General features: G+C 45.6%; 6 non-coding genes across 6 annotated transcripts; all 6 read right to left on the reverse strand.

Annotated features, from left to right (window-relative positions):
* Nucleotides 1-1,270: 1,270 nt before the first annotated feature.
* On the reverse strand, nucleotides 1,271-1,343 carry TRNAR-UCG (transfer RNA arginine (anticodon UCG)). Its single transcript has one exon. It is a non-coding gene; the product is annotated as a tRNA-Arg (tRNA).
* Nucleotides 1,344-1,987: 644 nt separating this feature from the next.
* On the reverse strand, nucleotides 1,988-2,060 carry TRNAR-CCU (transfer RNA arginine (anticodon CCU)). Its single transcript has one exon. It is a non-coding gene; the product is annotated as a tRNA-Arg (tRNA).
* Nucleotides 2,061-2,855: 795 nt separating this feature from the next.
* TRNAR-UCG (transfer RNA arginine (anticodon UCG)) lies at nucleotides 2,856-2,928 on the reverse strand. The gene has a single exon. It is a non-coding gene; the product is annotated as a tRNA-Arg (tRNA).
* Nucleotides 2,929-4,439: 1,511 nt separating this feature from the next.
* TRNAR-UCG (transfer RNA arginine (anticodon UCG)) lies at nucleotides 4,440-4,512 on the reverse strand. The gene has a single exon. It is a non-coding gene; the product is annotated as a tRNA-Arg (tRNA).
* Nucleotides 4,513-5,156: 644 nt separating this feature from the next.
* TRNAR-CCU (transfer RNA arginine (anticodon CCU)) lies at nucleotides 5,157-5,229 on the reverse strand. Its single transcript has one exon. It is a non-coding gene; the product is annotated as a tRNA-Arg (tRNA).
* A 7,740-nt stretch (nucleotides 5,230-12,969) lies between these two features.
* Nucleotides 12,970-13,042, reverse strand: TRNAR-UCG (transfer RNA arginine (anticodon UCG)). Its single transcript has one exon. It is a non-coding gene; the product is annotated as a tRNA-Arg (tRNA).
* Between the last annotated feature and the right edge of the window lie 1,833 nt (nucleotides 13,043-14,875).

The following is a 14,875-nucleotide window of genomic DNA, read 5'->3' on the forward strand; positions in this document are numbered from 1 at the left end:
ATATTTCCAGAAGTGGAGAGAAACTGTTTTGACAGTAGTACAAACTGCTCGTTTCTGGATATGCCAATTTACACACGCTCAAAGGTTGTATATGTTTCATGAATCCTGACTTGCCCTATTCAAGTAGCTGAAAGCCTGTCACCACCTCTAGAAACAACAGTTACACCAATCCAATTCAAATAATTTTTTCCAAAGGAATATCTTCTGCCGGGTCAAAGTTGCATCTGACAAAGATAGGTGTTTAAAAATCTACTTTGTAGTTTCAGAACACCAACATGACCCTGAAGAGTACAGAAGTAAAATGGTACCATTTCAAAGTTCCTAATACCTCATAAGATTCTGAGCTGAAGCATGTAATAAATATATACATTTTTCTGGAAAAGTAAGAGTGGCTATTGGTTTTCACCTCAGATGGGACTCGAACCCACAATTCCTGGCTTAGGAGGCCAGTGCCTTATCCATTAGGCCACTGAAGGACAGATAAACACTGCAGTCGAGAGGCATTATTTAAATGTATTCAATCTTCAAACACTGGTGTCTGCACACAGGACATTTCTCAGTTCTCTCCATAAGTAAACTTCCCATTTTCATCCTCTTCCATCCCCGACTTTAACACTCTGTTCTGTGCTATAATGGAGGCTCTGCATTTCGAGCAAGTGGAGAGAAATTGGAGGAGAACCACTTTCGACTCAACACTTCTTCTTTCCTGGATGCTTTTCTCAATAAACTGGGCTTTGACAGTGGTATCAAGCCGTCCTTGTCTTCAGCAGGACACAGAAACAGGCACCAAGTCTCCTAACCAAGTTCAACCACACTCTGCAACTTAATAGACCAATGCATTACAAATTAGCCAACTGTGTCATCAGCAAAGGCAGCCAATGTGCCAATCCTTTATAATTCTTCTGTAGTACTTTTCTTTCTCGTAGGCAAAATTAGCACTTTAACTGCACAAATCATATAGATTTTACACTTGAAGCACTCCATGAACACACACCTTGCATTTCATCTACACACCCTTAAGCTAAAAACCCATTCTGTCAAGTCAAAATTCTGCAACCCTATTACATATTCAGTGCGTGTACATAGAAGCACTTCTTAATGCCACTAACATGGACAAGATTTTAGGCTGAAGATGCAATCTAAATGACTGTGCAGTATGTACTCCACTTCATGAATAATTAGGAATGAGAACATGATGGCTATAAGAGTATTGGAAGAGCATGCTTCCATTCTGAATGGAAAGCTGAGTTGTGTGACCATTGGCAAAAACCGACCACGAAGGGACTCGAACCCTCAATCTTCTGATCCGAAGTCAGACGCCTTATCCATTAGGCCACGCGGTCATATGTCCTGCTGTGCTTATTTTTATAATGTAGGTGGTATGCAAGGATGGGAAATATGATATTGATAGTTATTTAGGTTTACATCCCATTGTGTTTTTTCAGCTCCTTTCAATTAAAGCACTCTTTTGGAATTGATATAATGAGAATGTCACCAGTACGATAAGCTTTTGTTTTCTTTTTTGCATTTAAACCTCTTTCTTCATGAGATTAAAGCTCAGTTGTATGCTTTACATAGTTCTTGATATTTCCAGAAGTGGAGAGAAACTGTTTTGACAGTAGTACAAACTGCTCCTTTCTGGATATGCCAATTTACACACGCTCAAAGGTTGTATATGTTTCATGAATCCTGACTTGCCCTATTCAAGTAGCTGAAAGCCTGTCACCACCTCTAGAAACAACAGTTACACCAATCCAATTCAAATCATTTTTTCCAAAGGAATATCTTCTGCCGGGTCAAAGTTGCATCTGACAAAGATAGGTGTTTAAAAATCTACTTTGTAGCTTCAGAACACCAACATGACCCTGAAGAGTACAGAAGTAAAATGGTACCATTTCAAAGTTCCTAATACCTCATAAGCTTCTGAGCGGAAGCATGTAATAAATATATAAATTTTTCTGGAAAAGTAAGAGTGAATATTGGTTTTCACCTCAGATGGGATTCGAACCCACAATCCCTGGCTTAGGAGGCCAGTGCCTTATCCATTAGGCCACTGAGGCACAGATAAACACTTTTAGTCTAGAGGCATTATTTAAATGTATTCAATCGTCAAACACTGGTGTCTGCACACAGGACATTTCTCAGTTCTCTCCATAAGTAAACTTCCCATTTTCATCCTCTTCCATCCCCGACTTTAACACTCTGTTCTGTGCTACAATGGAGGCTCTGCATTTCGAGCAAGTGGAGAGAAATTGGAGGAGAACCACTTTCGACTCAACACTTCTTCTTTCCTGGATGCTTTTCTCAATAAACTGGGCTTTGACAGTGGTATCAAGTCGTCCTTGTCTTCAGCAGGACACAGAAACAGGCACCAAGTCTCCTAACCAAGTTCAACCACACTCTGCAACTTAATAGACCAATGCATTACAAATTAGCCAACTGTGTCATCAGCAAAGGCAGCCAACGTGCCAATCCTTTATAATTCTTCTGTAGTACTTTTCTATCTCGTAGGCAAAATTAGCACTTTAACTGCACAAATCATACAGATTTTACACTTGAAGCACTCCATGAACACACACCTTGCATTTCATCTACACACCCTTAAGCTAAAAACCCATTCTGTCAAGTCAAAATTCTGCAACCCTATTACATATTCAGTGCGTGTACATAGAAGCACTTGTTGATGCCACTAACGTGGACAAGATTTTAGGCTGAAGATCCAATCTAAATGACTGTGCAGTATGTACTCCACTTCATGAATAATTAGGAATGAGAACATGATGGCTATAAGAGTATTGGAAGAGCCTGCTTCCATTCTGAATGGAAAGCTGAGTTGTGTGACCATTGGCAAAAACCGACCACGAAGGGACTCGAACCCTCAATCTTCTGATCCGAAGTCAGACGCCTTATCCATTGGGCCACGCGGTCATATGTCCTGCTGTGCTTATTTTTATAATGTAGGTGGTATGCAAGGAAGGGAAATATGATATTGATAGTTATTTAGGTTTACATCCCATTGTGTTTTTTCAGCTCCTTTCAATTAAAGCACTCTTTTGGAATCGATATAATGAGAATGTCACCAGTATGATAAGCTTTTGTTTTCTTTTTTGCATTTAAACCTCTTTCTTCATGAGATTAAAGCTCAGTTGTATGCTTTACATAGCTCTGGATATTTCCAGAAGTGGAGAGAAACTGTTTTGACAGTAGTACAAACTGCTCGTTTCTGGATATGCCAATTTACACACGCTCAAAGGTTGTATATGTTTCATGAATCCTGACTTGCCCTATTCAAGTAGCGGAAAGCCTGTCACCACCTCTAGAAACAACAGTTACACCAATCCAATTCAAATAATTTTTTCCAAAGGAATATCTTCTGCCGGGTCAAAGTTGCATCTGACAAAGATAGGTGTTTAAAAATCTACTTTGTAGTTTCAGAACACCAACATGACCCTGAAGAGTACAGAAGTAAAATGGTACCATTTCAAAGTTCCTAATACCTCATAAGATTCTGAGCTGAAGCATGTAATAAATATATAAATTTTTCTGGAAAAGTAAGAGTGGCAATTGGTTTTCATCTCAGATGGGACTCGAACCCACAATTCCTGGCTTAGGAGGCCAGTGCCTTTTCCATTAGGCCACTGAAGGACAGATAAACACTGCAGTCTAGAGGCATTATTTAAATGTATTCAATCGTCAAACACTGGTGTCTGCACACAGGACATTTCTCAGTTCTCTCCATAAGTAAACTTCCCATTTTCATCCTCTTCCATCCCCGACTTTAACACTCTGTTCTGTGCTATAATGGAGGCTCTGCATTTCGAGCAAGTGGAGAGAAATTGGAGGAGAACCACTTTCGACTCAACACTTCTTCTTTCCTGGATGCTTTTCTCAATAAACTGGGCTTTGACAGTGGTATCAAGCCGTCCTTGTCTTCAGCAGGACACAGAAACAGGCACCAAGTCTCCTAACCAAGTTCAACCACACTCTGCAACTTAATAGACCAATGCATTACAAATTAGCCAACTGTGTCATCAGCAAAGGCAGCCAATGTGCCAATCCTTTATAATTCTTCTGTAGTACTTTTCTTTCTCGTAGGCAAAATTAGCACTTTAACTGCACAAATCATACAGATTTTACACTTGAAGCACTCCATGAACACACACCTTGCATTTCATCTACACACCCTTAAGCTAAAAACCCATTCTGTCAAGTCAAAATTCTGCAACCCTATTACATATTCAGTGCGTGTACATAGAAGCACTTCTTAATGCCACTAACATGGACAAGATTTTAGGCTGAAGATGCAATCTAAATGACTGTGCAGTATGTACTCCACTTCATGAATAATTAGGAATGAGAACATGATGGCTATAAGAGTATTGGAAGAGCATGCTTCCATTCTGAATGGAATGCTGAGTTGTGTGACCATTGGCAAAAACCGACCACGAAGGGACTCGAACCCTCAATCTTCTGATCCGAAGTCAGACGCCTTATCCATTAGGCCACGCGGTCATATGTCCTGCTGTGCTTATTTTTATAATGTAGGTGGTATGCAAGGATGGGAAATATGATATTGATAGTTATTTAGGTTTACATCCCATTGTGTTTTTTCAGCTCCTTTCAATTAAAGCACTCTTTTGGAATTGATATAATGAGAATGTCACCAGTACGATAAGCTTTTGTTTTCTTTTTTGCATTTAAACCTCTTTCTTCATGAGATTAAAGCTCAGTTGTATGCTTTACATAGTTCTTGATATTTCCAGAAGTGGAGAGAAACTGTTTTGACAGTAGTACAAACTGCTCCTTTCTGGATATGCCAATTTACACACGCTCAAAGGTTGTATATGTTTCATGAATCCTGACTTGCCCTATTCAAGTAGCTGAAAGCCTGTCACCACCTCTAGAAACAACAGTTACACCAATCCAATTCAAATCATTTTTTCCAAAGGAATATCTTCTGCCGGGTCAAAGTTGCATCTGACAAAGATAGGTGTTTAAAAATCTACTTTGTAGCTTCAGAACACCAACATGACCCTGAAGAGTACAGAAGTAAAATGGTACCATTTCAAAGTTCCTAATACCTCATAAGCTTCTGAGCGGAAGCATGTAATAAATATATAAATTTTTCTGGAAAAGTAAGAGTGAATATTGGTTTTCACCTCAGATGGGATTCGAACCCACAATCTCTGGCTTAGGAGGCCAGTGCCTTATCCATTAGGCCACTGAGGCACAGATAAACACTTGTAGTCTAGAGGCATTATTTAAATGTATTCAATCGTCAAACACTGGTGTCTGCACACAGGACTATGGCCGAGATACCCGCCACCCCCTCTCAACACAATCCCCAAGAATTGGGAAACCGGAAACAGTTTTTGAACTTTTGGAAGGCGGGAAGGGAGTCACCCTTCCCGGCCGTATTTATTAAAATATGAAACAAAAGAAAACATTAAAATAACAGTTTCATATAATGTACAATTTCATTTCCACATTACGATGTTGGCTAACCTTAACAGATCTCTAATACAAAGGTTCTCCTAGCCGAACTAACATCCTACAAAACATTTGACTTGAAATTGTACATCCTAACGTTAAGGGCCAACGGCAAGGTTGTAACCGGTGTCAGATCCCTAAACCAGAAATACCCCCCTCACTTGTGAGAGGGGCGACCGCACAGAGGCGTACCTCAAGTGCATTTACCAATTTCCCTTTGTACTTGACGGGGGCCCAAATAAACTCGACGCCAGTTAACGGCCGTTCGAGGACTCGTGTGAGGTGTCTAAAAGGTAGCGTAAACCCCCTCCCGCACCCCACACAACTTACCCATCTGCCGTCGCAGATGTCCTGGCCCCGGGAAATTCCCCAGGAGGGGCCGTAGCCCCTCCTATCCAGGAAGGGGCCTTGACCACCTTTCCTTTCCTTCCGGCGGCCTCTCCTTAGACAGGACCGCCTCCCCGTTGAGGGGCCAATTGGCCACCTCCCCCGCGCGCTCCCATCCGTAATGGGTGACGCCCCCTCATAGGGATCTTCCAATTACTGCTCACCGATCATGACCTTACCGCCCGACCAAAATAAATACGACAGTTCTACCTAAGTTACTAAGATCTATAAAGCAAAACAACATTTATTATCAAGCGTAAATACTGATCAATCCTTGTTCAAAATTACTTTATTAGCAAAACATACTGAAAATAATCAATCTTTATTGCATCGTTAAGAACTTTCACGACAATCATCACAACCTGTAAGAAAGCAGAGAAAACCCAAGATACTATATCAACTGTATTTACAACGAATCGCTGTCCTCAGGGGCTGGTGGGTGGGTCAAAATTGCTCTTCGTTCCGTCTCGAGCTCACTTGCAGCGGGGAGGTGCAGCTTCAGAGCACAGGAACAAGAGGATGCTTTGTTGGCTTCCGCTCCTTTTATCCGTCTTCAGGGTGGGCGTGAACCCGCCCCCGCCTGCCTCCAAGGGCGTGGCCGTCCGTGTTGGTGTCTAGGCCAGCCCACTCTAGGGCGGGAAAAAGGCGCGCCCCGGCTACGCTGCTTCGGGCATACCAGCCGAGACTCGCCTCCCGCCCAAGATGGCTTCCCGGGGGGATCGTGGTACTCGACCATACGTTCGGGGGGACCGATTGGTCGCCCCTTTCCATATGGCCGAGATACCCGCCACCCCCTCTCAACACAATCCCCAAGAATTGGGAAACCGGAAACAGTTTTTGAACTTTTGGAAGGCGGGAAGGGATTCACCCTTCCCGGCCGTATTTATTAAAATATGAAACAAAAGAAAACATTAAAATAACAGTTTCATATAATGTACAATTTCATTTCCACATTACGATGTTGGCTAACCTTAACAGATCTCTAATACAAAGGTTCTCCTAGCCGAACTAACATCCTACAAAACATTTGACTTGAAATTGTACATCCTAACGTTAAGGGCCAACGGCAAGGTCGTAACCGGTGTCAGATCCCTAAACCAGAAATACCCCCCTCACTTGTGAGAGGGGCGACCGCACAGAGGCGTACCTCAAGTGCATTTACCAATTTCCCTTTGTACTTGACGGGGGCCCAAATAAACTCGACGCCATTTAACGGTCGTTCGAGGACTCGTGTGAGGTGTCTAAAAGGTAGCGTAAACCCCCTCCCGCACCCCACACAACTTACCCATCTGCCGTCGCAGATGTCCTGGCCCCGGGAAATTCCCCAGGAGGGGCCGTAGCCCCTCCTATCCAGGAAGGGGCCTTGACCACCTTTCCTTTCCTTCCGGCGGCCTCTCCTTAGACAGGACCGCCTCCCCGTTGAGGGGCCAATTGGCCACCTCCCCCGCGCGCTCCCATCCGTAATGGGTGACGCCCCCTCATAGGGATCTTCCAATTACTGCTCACCGATCATGACCTTACCGCCACAGGCCGGATAGTTGACCGGCTATCCGGACCCCCCACAAAACACTCCTACCTAAAGGTCATGCTGTAAACTCCTTAACCATGCTATGAAGTCTCCTATGAGTAATTCGTTCCCCACCCGGGACAAATGAACACCGTCCCCCAAATACATACTGTCCCCTTTAATACAACCATGCGAAACAGAATGCAGTGTACTTGAACGAAACAATCTACTCATTTTATTATTAATTTTCCTTACTGAATGATTCAGCGCAGAAACAGAAATAGCCCCCCGCCACACTTTCCGTGGGATCATATGGGACCATGCAATTGTGCACCCTGGAACTCTTCTCGCCAACCAACTTACCGTGGAAAGCATCGCCTCAAGAAGAAGTCGTCTACCAGTGGTCACCAAATCATTGCCCCCAAGATGTACTATGACTACAGACGGCGGTGACCTTGTCTGCCCTAACAAACCCTCGAAAAATGATCGAAACTGGTCAATACAGAGCCCGCCCTTTCCGTAGAAGGACACACTGTACCCGTATTCCCCAGCCACGTGAATCATGTCACCTGCTTTGAATATGTCCGCGGCACGCCTCACGTATGAGTGGCCCACGACCCACACCTCCTTTTTCACAGCCGGTAATGTCTGACCGCTGGCCCCCCGGTGTCGGGTCGACTGGACAGTCCGCCCCGCCTCGTAGGCTTGCGCAACTGAAAACCAAACAAAAACAAGAAGCATGAGTACATCGTTACAGCTTCACAACATGTGCAACCGTACATACCTCTTATAACAGTTCGAGGACCAACGCCCCACACGTTTTATTTGTTCAACATTCAGACCCCTGGCTGTAGCTTCCGTAGCAGCCCCTATCCGAAAGGAATGGGTCCCAAAGTCGCCGGGGTTCAAGCCCGCGGCAGAAATCGACATCGCAAGCACCCGCTGAAACTGAAACCTCGTCAGTGGGGTGGCGTCAGCGTGTCTTAACAAGGTCTCCCCCCATGCTGCCACCCTCTGCGCTAAATATGCTTCTACGCACCCAACAGGGCACATGGCAGACCCGGGGATCCTCTGGATGATTACGCAGTCCCCGATTGCATCCTGATCGGATTTGGACTTTACAAACGAGACCGTCATCGTCTCCTCCCTGACCTGAATGTGTTCCCGGCACAGTCCTCCCATCGTATCCTGCTTGTTCTTTGCCACTAATTCGCTTACCCGCATAGCCCCATGGAATGCTAATGCAAATGCGGCTCGGAACAACACTGCTTCGTACTGGGATGAACATGTTACCGGTAGCACGGATAATAACAGGGCCAACCTATCCAAACCTATCGGGTGCCTATCGTCTACTCTGCGACCCTCAAGGCGTTGCCACCCACGTAGCGCTTTCTGCTCAACGAAAGACGCTGTCGGGTCCTGGATCCCATGAGCCCTTGCCATGAAGGAAATGGCGGCCCGATGCCTCTGGGCCGTAGCTACTGACTTGCCTGCGTGACGTAAAGAGAGCAGGAATCTTACTACAGACTCTTGCAGACCCCAAAGCTCCCTCCCGGCAGTACCCAAAAAGGCCCAATAGGACCGGAACGCCCCTTCATATGCCTTCCTCGTCCTGGGTGCTAAACTCTCTCCCACGAGGTTTTGTAGTTCGGGGCACCGAGAGACCAGAGAGCTTCGGGAAAGGGTGCCGCCACCGGGTCCGCTGTGGGCAGAAAACCCCAGAAGGCCTGCATACGGAAACGAGAGAGCGCATCAGCCGCTTGGTTCATCACCCCCGGCACTTGTCGCGCCCAAAACGTACATTTAGTTGCATGCACAACAACACAATTTCCTTGAGTAGTCTCAGAATCAATTTGCAACGTGCTGCCTGACTATTGATACACTCAACCACGGTCATGTTATCAGACCAGAAAACCACAGAGTGACCCCTAAACCCTTCTGGCCATGTTTTCAAGGCCACCAGAATAGGGAACAGTTCGAGAAAAGCAATGTTACTCGTCAACCCGCACTCATGCCATCATGACGGCCATTTTTGAGCCGACCATTGTGTACCCAATATTGCGCCAAAACCCACACTCCCCGCCGAGTCTGTCCATAGCCCCAACTCCTCAGAAGACACTGCTGGTTTATTCCAGACAATTCGACCATTGAAATCCGCCGGGAATGCAATCCAAATGCGCATGTCCTGGCGAACCTCCGCCGAGAGTCTCGTACGATGATGTCCTTCCTTCAAGCCGGCCATGGACTGTGCAATCGAGCGGGAAAAGGGGCGTGCCATCGGCATTACTCTTAGGGCAAAATTCAACTGACCTACCACCTGTTGCAATTGATGTAAGTTCACTTTCGTTGCATGCATACATGTCTCAAGGGATAACCTGAATTTTAACACCTTTTCTTTAGGTAAACGAAAACAACCTTCCACTGAGTCGAGCTCGATCCCCAGAAACTCGATTAAGGTCGAGGGACCAACCGTCTTACCTGGCGCCAATGGCACACCAAATTGATTCATTAGGACACAAAATTCATGTAAGGCCTGTCCACACTCAGAATCCCCGGCTGCCCCCAGAAACAGAAAGTCATCGAGATAGTGCATAACATGTTGAAAACCTGTCTTCCTCATGAATACCCACTGCAGAAAACAACTGAATTTCTCGAAATAGGCACATGAAATCGAGCATCCCATTGGCATACATTTATCCATGTAATAGCGACCCTGAAACTGAAAACCAAGGAGACGCTGATCGTCTGGGTGTACCGGGAGCAACCGGAACGCTGACTCGATGTCCGATTTGGCCATCAGCGTCCCGGGCCCCAGGCGATTCAACATGGCAACGGCCTCATCGAAAGATGCGTACCGCACCGAACATACTTCCGGGTCTATCGCGTCATTCACGGAAAGACCATGTGGGGCTGACAAATTGTGTATCAGCCGAAACTCACCCGGGTCCTTCTTGGGAACCACCCCTAGAGGAGAACACACAAAATTAGCAACTGGTGGCAAATCGAATGGACCGGCGACACGACCTCGAGTCACCTCTTTCCCAATCTTTACCCACACCACCGCCGTGTGCTGTAAGACCGACATTTGATTCTTACAGTCCGGTACCCCCTGAAAATCCCCCACTGGGATGCGGAAACCATATGAAAACCTGTTCCGCAACACCCCAGCGGAAGCATGATCTGGGTATTCGCTGAGCCAAGGAATCATTGCCATGGTATCAATCGGGGTCGGTAAAGGCGCCCCTCGGACTATATTAGACCTGTTTGGCGCCTCCCTTACCACCGTTATCACCCGTTTTGGCTCTGCACATGGACTCAGGATGGGATGGCTGCCCGCACCCCCCACACTCATGTCTGAATTTGCATGACCCCTGGGGCCTGGTACATTTGCCCCTGTTAAAATTCCAACAGATCCCCCTTTTACCTGTGTTGCCACTCGGCTTCGTGTGGAACTCGTTACCTGTACCCGTCCGAAAGGGCGTCCCAGAGTTTTGGCGGGAGGATTCCCCCCCGTTACTCCCTACTAATGGCACCTTCAACATCCCTGTACTCTCCATTTTTTGCCAAGACACAGAGTCGTAACAATCCCAGGACAACAACGGGTCGTGTTCTTTAGCTTTTCTAAACAGATTATCATAGCAGAACCACTGATTGCCCCCATATGCCACAGAATACTCCATAATACGTGACTGATAAATGGGTAACTCGGTCAACAACTCAGGTCTGCGCTCCCCCATGATGGAAGTAAAAATTCCCCACGCTCTGCCCCAAGTACCAATGGTCTCGTCGACCTTAAAGGCGGCCATTTTAGCGCGCCAAACACTCGGATGCATGAGCTCCTTTTGACTCTTTACATGCTCGATCTCGTAATGGTCGGTAAGCAATGAAAACATGTTTACATATTTATCCGCCCAAATCAATTCCTTGACTTCTAGTGGGACGTGCTGGGCAATCTTCTCCTTTCGAGAAGGTGCAGACTCCCCCCCCGCAATCGGCAATGGCCGCTTACCTGAAGTAGACCCCACGCTTGTCGCCGAACTTGGGCCTGCTGTACTTCCAACCGCTGGGACCTGCGGGGGAACAGGAGATGGAGTCTTCGCAGCCTCCCTAGAGTCCCGCAGTTGCCTCATCACTGCCCGGGCATCGTCAGCCGTGGCGCCCTCGCTATCGTTTCCCAACCACGCTGCCAATTGCGCCGCTAACTCGGGGGGCATATCCTCCCTGTTCGCAGGGGTGACCACCACAGGGATTGGGTTCCCCTCCTTTGGCGCCGGGGTTGGCTCCTCTCGTGGCGCTTCGGGAACCGGGGTCTCCCCCCCAGGTGCTCCCCTTCTGGGCCTCTTGCTCTTTCCACCGGGAATTGTTCCCTGTAAAGGCCGTTTCGGTCCTCCCTCCCCGTCCTTAGCCTCAACCTTTCTCTTTAGATCGGCTATCTCCTTCATGAGCATGCGGAGCATCTCCTCGGTACCGACCCGCTTTCCGACCTTCTTGGGCATTCTTAGACGGGATATCTGTAAGACAAAAAGAGGGATTACAACGCTCAAAATTGCTCTTCGTTCCGTCTCGAGCTCACTTGCAGCGGGGAGGTGCAGCTTCAGAGCACAGGAACAAGAGGATGCTTTGTTGGCTTCCGCTCCTTTTATCCGTCTTCAGGGTGGGCGTGAACCCACCCCCGCCTGCCTCGAAGGGCGTGGCCGGCCGTGTTGGTGTCTAGGCCAGCCCACTCTAGGGCGGGGAAAAGGCGCGCCCCGGCTACGCCGCTTCGGGCATACCAGCCGAGACTCGCCTCCCGCCCAAGATGGCTTCCCGGGGGGATCGTGGTACTCGACCATACGTTCGGGGGGACCGATTGGTCGCCCCTTTCCAATTTCTCAGTTCTCTCCATAAGTAAACTTCCCATTTTCATATTCTTCCATCCCCGACTTTAACACTCTGTTCTGTGCTACAATGGAGGCTCTGCATTTCGAGCAAGTGGAGAGAAATTGGAGGAGAACCACTTTCGACTCAACACTTCTTCTTTCCTGGATGCTTTTCTCAATAAACTGGGCTTTGACAGTGGTATCAAGCCGTCCTTGTCTTCAGCAGGACACAGAAACAGGCACCAAGTCTCCTAACCAAGTTCAACCACACTCTGCAACTTAATAGACCAATGCATTACAAATTAGCCAACTGTGTCATCAGCAAAGGCAGCCAATGTGCCAATCCTTTATAATTCTTCTGTAGTACTTTTCTTTCTCGTAGGCAAAATTAGCACTTTAACTGCACAAATCATACAGATTTTACACTTGAAGCACTCCATGAACACACACCTTGCATTTCATCTACACACCCTTAAGCTAAAAACCCATTCTGTCAAGTCAAAATTCTGCAACCCTATTACATATTCAGTGCGTGTACATAGAAGCACTTGTTGATGCCACTAACGTGGACAAGATTTTAGGCTGAAGATCCAATCTAAATGACTGTGCAGTATGTACTCCACTTCATGAATAATTAGGAATGAGAACATGATGGCTATAAGAGTATTGGAAGAGCCTGCTTCCATTCTGAATGGAAAGCTGAGTTGTGTGACCATTGGCAAAAACCGACCACGAAGGGACTCGAACCCTCAATCTTCTGATCCGAAGTCAGACGCCTTATCCATTGGGCCACGCGGTCATATGTCCTGCTGTGCTTATTTTTATAATGTAGGTGGTATGCAAGGAAGGGAAATATGATATTGATAGTTATTTAGGTTTACATCCCATTGTGTTTTTTCAGCTCCTTTCAATTAAAGCACTCTTTTGGAATCGATATAATGAGAATGTCACCAGTATGATAAGCTTTTGTTTTCTTTTTTGCATTTAAACCTCTTTCTTCATGAGATTAAAGCTCAGTTGTATGCTTTACATAGTTCTTGATATTTCCAGAAGTGGAGAGAAACTGTTTTGACAGTAGTACAAACTGCTCGTTTCTGGATATGCCAATTTACACACGCTCAAAGGTTGTATATGTTTCATGAATCCTGACTTGCCCTATTCAAGTAGCTGAAAGCCTGTCACCACCTCTAGAAACAACAGTTACACCAATCCAATTCAAATAATTTTTTCCAAAGGAATATCTTCTGCCGGGTCAAAGTTGCATCTGACAAAGATAGGTGTTTAAAAATCTACTTTGTAGTTTCAGAACACCAACATGACCCTGAAGAGTACAGAAGTAAAATGGTACCATTTCAAAGTTCCTAATACCTCATAAGATTCTGAGCTGAAGCATGTAATAAATATATAAATTTTTCTGGAAAAGTAAGAGTGGCAATTGGTTTTCATCTCAGATGGGACTCGAACCCACAATTCCTGGCTTAGGAGGCCAGTGCCTTATCCATTAGGCCACTGAAGGACAGATAAACACTGCAGTCTAGAGGCATTATTTAAATGTATTCAATCGTCAAACACTGGTGTCTGCACACAGGACATTTCTCAGTTCTCTCCATAAGTAAACTTCCCATTTTCATCCTCTTCCATCCCCGACTTTAACACTCTGTTCTGTGCTATAATGGAGGCTCTGCATTTCGAGCAAGTGGAGAGAAATTGGAGGAGAACCACTTTCGACTCAACACTTCTTCTTTCCTGGATGCTTTTCTCAATAAACTGGGCTTTGACAGTGGTATCAAGCCGTCCTTGTCTTCAGCAGGACACAGAAACAGGCACCAAGTCTCCTAACCAAGTTCAACCACACTCTGCAACTTAATAGACCAATGCATTACAAATTAGCCAACTGTGTCATCAGCAAAGGCAGCCAATGTGCCAATCCTTTATAATTCTTCTGTAGTACTTTTCTTTCTCGTAGGCAAAATTAGCACTTTAACTGCACAAATCATACAGATTTTACACTTGAAGCACTCCATGAACACACCTTGCATTTCATCTACACACCCTTAAGCTAAAAACCCATTCTGTCAAGTCAAAATTCTGCAACCCTATTACATATTCAGTGCGTGTACATAGAAGCACTTCTTAATGCCACTAACATGGACAAGATTTTAGGCTGAAGATGCAATCTAAATGACTGTGCAGTATGTACTCCACTTCATGAATAATTAGGAATGAGAACATGATGGCTATAAGAGTATTGGAAGAGCATGCTTCCATTCTGAATGGAAAGCTGAGTTGTGTGACCATTGGCAAAAACCGACCACAAATGGACTCGAACCCTCAATCTTCTGATCCAAAGTCAGACGCCTTATCCATTAGGCCACGCGGTCATATGTCCTGCTGTGCTTATTTTTATAATGTAGGTGGTATGCAAGGATGGGAAATATGATATTGATAGTTATTTAGGTTTACATCCCATTGTGTTTTTTCAGCTCCTTTCAATTAAAGCACTCTTTTGGAATTGATATAATGAGAATGTCACCAGTACGATAAGCTTTTGTTTTCTTTTTTGCATTTAAACCTCTTTCTTCATGAGATTAAAGCTCAGTTGTATGCTTTACATAGTTCTTGATATTTCCAG

The sequence above is a fragment of the Lissotriton vulgaris genome, chromosome 5 (assembly GCF_964263255.1).
Source record: "Lissotriton vulgaris chromosome 5, aLisVul1.2, whole genome shotgun sequence".
NCBI classification, from domain to species: domain Eukaryota; kingdom Metazoa; phylum Chordata; class Amphibia; order Caudata; family Salamandridae; genus Lissotriton; species Lissotriton vulgaris.